This window comes from Kogia breviceps, chromosome 1, assembly GCF_026419965.1.
Source record: "Kogia breviceps isolate mKogBre1 chromosome 1, mKogBre1 haplotype 1, whole genome shotgun sequence".
NCBI lineage: Eukaryota > Metazoa > Chordata > Mammalia > Artiodactyla > Physeteridae > Kogia > Kogia breviceps.
The window spans coordinates 62191047-62198155 of NC_081310.1; the positions used below are offsets into that span (position 1 = coordinate 62191047).

General features: G+C 35.0%; 1 pseudogene; it reads right to left on the reverse strand.

Annotated features, from left to right (window-relative positions):
• Nucleotides 1-6446: 6446 nt before the first annotated feature.
• On the reverse strand, nucleotides 6447-6818 carry LOC131755824 (multifunctional methyltransferase subunit TRM112-like protein pseudogene; annotated as a pseudogene).
• Between the last annotated feature and the right edge of the window lie 291 nt (nucleotides 6819-7109).

The following is a 7109-nucleotide window of genomic DNA, read 5'->3' on the forward strand; positions in this document are numbered from 1 at the left end:
TGGCTATCTGTATATCTTCTTTGGAGAAATGTCTATTTAGGTCTTCTGCCCATTTTTGGATTGGGCTGTGTGTTTTTTTGTTATTGAGTTGCATGAGCTGCTTGTAAATTTTGGAGATTGATCTTTGTCAGTTGCTTCATTTGCAAATATTTTCTCCCATTCTGAGGGTTGTCTTTTGGTCTTGTTTATGTTTTTATTTCCATTTCACTAGGAGGTGGGTCAAAAAGGATCTTGCTGTGATTTATGTCATAGAGTGTTCTGCCTATGTTTTCCTCTAAGAGTTTGATAGTTTCTGACCTTACATTTAGAACATCTTTTTGTAAGCTTATTTTCTGTCCTCGTCCCTTCTTTGGTGACATGTCTGTTCAGATCTTTTATCCATTTTAAAAATTGGTTTGCTTAATTTCTTATTGTTTAGTTTTGAGAGTTCTATATATATTCTGGTTAGAAATTATTCACCAGAAATGTAATTTGCAAATATTTTCTCTAGGCTACGGCTGTCTTTTGTAAAGCAAATATTTTCATTTTGATGAAGTATAATTTATCAAGTTTTTAAATTTATAGATCATGCTTTTGGTGACATAACTAAAATTCTTTGTTCACACATGATTTCTTCTAAATGTTTTATATATTTATATCTATAATCTATTTAGAGTTAATGTTTGAAGTATGGCTCAGATTCCTTCTTTCTTTTTCTGGGAGGGGGACATATAGACATCCAACTGTTCCAACACTATTTGTTGAAGATTCTATACTTTCTCCATTGAATTGTATTTGCACCTTTACCAAAGTCAGTTGACTGTTTTTATTCATGTGGATCTAATTCTGGGCTCTCTTTATCTGTTCTATTGATTTATGTGTTTATCCTTTACCAATACCACATTGTCTTGATTACAACTTTAGAGTATATCTTGTGATAGAGGAAAGTGAGTCCTTTGGCTTTGTTCTTCTCTTTTAAAATTGTTTTGGCTATTTTAGTTCCTTTGCCTTTCCCTATAAATTTTAGAATCACCTTGTTAATATTTACAAAAGAACCTACTGGATTTTATTTGGGGTTTTCAATTGAACTGGGGATCATTGACAGCAATATTGAGTCTTAAAGCCATTAACATGGTGTGACTCTAAATTTATTTAGTATTTCTTTAATATTTTTCACCAGTGTTTTGCAGTTTTTAGCATACAGGTCCTACACATAAATTTTTAGACTCATATCTAAGTTTTTTTGGATGTTATGATAAATAGCATTATTTTTAAAATTTTGAATTCTGGTTGTCTATTTTCTATCTTGTGACTTTGCTAACCCCTTTCATTAGTTCAAGAAGGATTTCTGTAGACTTCTTTGGAGATTTTCTACATAGACAGTCATGCCATTTTTAAAATACAGTTTTTGTTTTTTGGGGCTTTTTTGGCCACACCATGGCCATGGCATGTGGGATCTTAGTTCCCCAACCAGGGAAGCTTCTACTTCCCAGCAGTGGAAGCACTGAATCTTAACCACTGGACCCCTAGGGAAGTCCCTTAAATACAGTTTTATTTCTTCCTTTTTTGACGTGCAAGCCTTTTATATATTTTCCTTGCTTTATTGCACTAGTTCGGACTTTCAGTAAGATGTTGAGAGAGAGAACAGCCTTACTTTGTGTTTTATAATAGGGTGAAACAATTCAGTCTTTCATCATTTAATGTAATATAGCTGTAGCTTGCTGAATATTCCATGTATACTTTGTCAGGTTAGGAAAGTTCTCTTTTATTTCTAGTTTGCTGATAGTTCTTTTTTTTTTTTTAGCATAAATAGAGAGAGAATTTTGTCAAATGATTTTTCTGCTTCTATTGAGGATCATCGATTTTTTCTTATTTTCAATTTCATTGCTTTCTGGTATTATTTTTATTACTTAATTTACTCTTGATTTGGGTTTAGTTTGCCCTTTTTTTTTCTAGTTTCTTAAGGTAAAAGCTTAGATTATTGATTTGAGATCATTTGTCTTTTTGTTTAACCATTTTATGCTATATGTTACATTTTAACTATTTTATGTTATAGCCATTTTATGCTATATATTTCCATATAATCACTGTTTTAGTTACATTCCACACATTTTGTGCTGTTGTGTGTTCACTTTCATTTACCTCAAAACATTTTAAAAATTTCTTTGAGATATTCTTTTCCACCCATGGGTTATTTAGGATTGTGTTGTTTATTTACCAAATATTTGGAGATTTTCTAAATAGCTTTCTGTTATTTATATCTGGTTTAATTCTTTTATGGTTTGAGAACATCTTTGTATGACTTTCTATTCATTTCAATTTATTGAGGTGTATTTTGTGAGTCATATGGTCTCTCTTGGTGAATGTTTCATGTGTACTTGAAAAAGAAAGTGTATTTTGCTGTTGTTGAATGGAGTGTTTCATAAATGTCAATTAAGTCTATTTGGTCAATAATGTTCAGGGCTCCTGTATTCTTACTAGTTTTATTTCTACTTGTTTTTTCTATCGTTTATTGAAAGAGGAGTGATAAAATCTTCAGCAATTGTGGATTTATCTCTATTTCCTTTCATTCTATTTGTTTTTGCTTCATGTATTTTGAAACTTTGTTGTTACGGGCATAAATGTTTAGGATTGCTATTTTTTCTTGGGAAAATTGATTCATTTATTATCATGTAATATCTCTCTTTAGCCCTGACATCTATTTTGTTTGATATCAAAATAGCTATTTCAAACTTTCTTTTTGGTTAGTGTTGGCATGATATAGCTTCTCTTTTACTTTTTTTTTTTAACATCTTTATTTGAGTATAACTGTTTTACAATAGTGTGTTAGTTTCTCCTTTACAACAAAGTGAATCAGTTATACATATACATATGTTCCCATCTCTTCCCTCTTGCATCACCCTCCCTCCCACCCTCCCTATCCCACCCCTCTAAGTGGTCACAACGCACAGAGGTTATCTCCCTGTGCTATGTGGCAGCTTCCCACTAGCTATCTAATTTACATTTGCTAGTGTGTATATATCCCTGCCATTCTCTCACTTTGTCACATCTTACCCTTCCCCCTCCCCATATCCTCAAGTCCATGCTCTAGTAAGTCTGTGTTTTATTCCCGTCCTACCACTAATTTCTTCATTACATTTTTTTTCTTAGATTCCATATATATGTGTTAGCATATGGTATTTATTTTTCTCCTTCTGACTTACTTCACTCTGTATGACAGACTCCAGGTCTATCCACCTCATTACAAATAACTCAGTTTCATTTCTTTTTATGGCTGAGTAACATTCCATTGTATGTATGTGCCACATCTTCTTTATCCATTCATCTGTTGATGGACACTTAGGTTGCTTCCATGTCCTGGCTATCGTAAATAGAGCTGCAATAAACATTTTGGTACATGACTCTTTTTGAATTATGGTTTTTCTCAGGGTATATGCCCAGTAGTGGGATTGTGGGGTCGTATGGTAGTTCTATTTGTAGTTTTTTAAGGAACCTCCATACTGTTCTCTCTAGTGGCTGTACCAATTCACATTCCTACCAGCAATGCAAGAGTGTTCCCTTTTCTCCACACCCTCTCCAGCATTTATTGTTTCTAGAGTTTTTGATGATGGCCAATGTGACCGGTGTGAGATGATATCTCATTGTAGTTTTGATTTGCATTTCTCTAATGATTAATGATGTTGAGCATTCTTTCATGTGTTTGTTAGCAATCTGTATATCTTCTTTGGAGAAATGTCTATTTAGTTCTTCTGCCCATTTTTGGATTGGGTTGTTTGTTTTTTTGTTATTTTGCTGCATGAGTTGCTTATAAATTTTGGATATTAATCTTTTGTCAGTTGCTTCTTTTGCAAATATTTTCTCCCATTCTGAGGGTTGTCTTCTCTTTTACTTTTAACTTATGTTTATAGTTATGCTACACTTATATTAAATTTAGTTTCTTGAGGAAAGCATATAGTTGGTGCTTGCTTTTTGATCTAATCTAACAGTCATTTTTAACTGGTGCATTCAGACATTCATATTTAATGCAATTATTGATATGGTTGGATTAAAATCTACCATCTTGCCAGCTGTTTTCTATTTCTTCCATCTGTTCTGTTTTTCTTTTTTCTTTATCTGCCTTCTCTTGGGTTAATTGAGCATTATTATGATTCAATTTTGTTTCCTAAGTTGACATTATTTATACCACTTTTAAAGTGTTTTTAGTGGTTGCCTTAGGGTTTACAATATACAACTTTATTTGTTTGTTTGTTTTCTGTACGTGGGCCTCTCACTGTTGTAGCCTCTCCCGTTGCGGAGCGCAGGCTCCGGACGCGCAGGCTCAGTGGCCATGGCTCACGGGCCCAGCCGCTCCGCGGCATGTGGGATCTTCCCGGACCGGGGCACAAACCCGTGTCCCCTGCATCGGCAGGCGGACTCTCAACCACTGCGCCACCAGGGAAGCCCTATACAACTTTAATTTCATAAAACTTTTTGGTAGAAAGTAGCCCACAAATTAAAGAAAAAAACACAAAATAAAACCACTGAGCTTCATTATAGGTGATATAATTCATATTTATTGAATGTTTATCATGTGCCAGTTATTATTCTAAACCTTGCATGTATTAACTAATTTATTCCTCTTAACAACATTAAAAAAGTATAACCAACTGTTATCCCATTTCACAGATAAAAAAAAATTGAAGCACAAAAGGTTAAGTCATTTTCCCATGGTTACAAGCATAGTTGGTCTCCCAAGCTTATGCTTAAAAGCATTATGTTATATTTCTATGGGCTAGACTAGGACACTGCAACTTAAATTTTGAGACCAAAACCATCAACTAACAAAATATCTTTTGAGAGTATTTCCCCCAAATACACTAAAGGAAGTTGACTTTTAGAGATAGTGGGGGTTGAGGAGAAGAAATTGATGCTTAGCTTATATTTCTATGTGCTGAATTTTATAAATCAAGTATGTTTAAGTTATTGGAATCATAAAATGATTGCAATTTTTAAGATTACATTTTTACTCACTTAATTTTAAAACTGAGAGCTTACTCAGATATCATCTAATGTTCTCATTGTTTTGATAGGGGCAATGAAGCCCCAAGAAATTACATTTCTTATCTAAAATCATAGAACTAATAATTTGTGACAGAGTCGTGACAGATTCAGAACTTGAACCCATTTTCAAGCCTCCTCCCCAGAAGTCTACCATGTCCCTCCTCTGTGTTCCTATACTATTTATGCTTACTTCTAATCACTGAATATGTCACAATATAGTCTACTTGTGCTTTTGTATATTTGCATCCTCTCCCAGTATTTCAATTGTTTGAATGGTCATTTTTATTTGACTAAGTATCCTGAGCAACTGTAATACAGCATGACACGTTGTAACCGCATTTTTTTTTAAAGTTTATTGAATGAAAAGTCCTATTTTGGTTGCAGTCAAGAACTCTGCTCTTAGTATCATTTTATATGCCATGAAAGACAAGGAGCCATCACTAGTCTTCCAGCCTCCAGAAGGGTGTTACTCAGTCTCAGGATGAGACTTTGAATTTCTCTTTCACAGATATTAGAACTATTGCAGGAAAAGCAGAAGCATATCAGAATTTTGTTGCACTCACTCCTGAGTAATCTATAGCTCTTTTCTTCTATAAGATGCAAACCAGGATGACTCTTATACCTTGATTATAAGCAAAGACTCCCAGAGGACCACATGGCATGTGAGGCCCTTCACAGTGTTGCTCCTATCGACCCCTTAGCCAAATCTCCAGCCACACAACCCTTAATTCCTTCTTGTTCCTAGAATGCTCCCTACTGGTTTATATTTTTAACTTTATTGAGGAATAATTGACTAATATAATTGTATATATTTATAGTGTACAATGTGATGATTTAACATATGTATGTATTATAGAATAATTACCAAGAGCAAGATAATTAGCACATCCATCACTTCACACAGTGAAAAAATCAGAATTTTTTTTTCAGATTTCAAGTATAAGTGATACCATACAGTATTCTTCTTTTTCTGTCTGGCTTATTTCACACAGCAAAATGCACTCCAGTTTCATCCATGTTATCACAAATGATAGGATTTCCTTTTTAATGGGTGAATTTTATGTCTATATCTATACATTTTCTTCTATGAGTTTTACGGTTTCAGGTCTTACCTTTAAGTCTTTAATCCATTTTGAGTTAATTTTTGTGAGTGGTGTAAGATAGGGGGGTATAGTTTCACTCTTTTGCATGTGAGTATAGAGTTTTCCTAACACCATTTATTTTTATTTAATTTTTTTTTTTTTTGGTTTTGAATCTTTAATGAGAAAAATATATATATAATATCGAGCTCAAGAATACTTTGTGTTTCGTGTGTCACTGGGCCAAGGGTTGGGGATACAGAGAACAGAACTAACAAACAGGATATATGTAAACAAAGATATACAAGGTCACAGAATGAAAAACTGGTGCTTGGCACTGTTTTAAGTCTAGGTTACCTCATCACTCAGCAGCATTTTGGGGATCCCACAGCTGATGGGGAATAGAATTCCAGACTCTGGGCATTGCAGGGTACCCTCCAACACATCCACCTCTAGCAGCACATGGTGTATGTTTCTCAGAAAATTCTCCCTACGTTCATGTCCCTGAATTGGCTTTTTGGGCACCTTGAACAGATGCAAGGTGTCTGAAGCCCCCAGAAGCACCGCCCACTCCACTTTAGGTATCATATCCACCATGAAATCAGGGTTGGACTCCACAGTGTTAATGTGGACTTCAGTGGTCTGGAGGCACGGGGCAAAGCCACAGGCCCCCATTCCCTGCACATGCAAGCTCAGAAGGTTGTGGGTGAGCAGCTGCATGTCAACTCAGTGCCTCCTAACACCATTGATTGAACAGACTATTCTTTCCCCATGGTGGGCTCTTGGCACTCTTGTCAAAAATTAGTTGACCACACATGTGTGGTTTTATTTCTGAGAAATAAGTTTGGACCGGGACATGAACCCGTGTCCCCTGCATAGGCAGGTGGATTCTCAACCACTGCGCCACCAGGGAAGCCCTGTTCCTTCTTCTTTAATGTTTTGGAAGAGTTTGAGATTTTGTTTTCTTAATACATTCAGCCACTTTTTGTCTTTTAGTTGAAGAATCCAAAC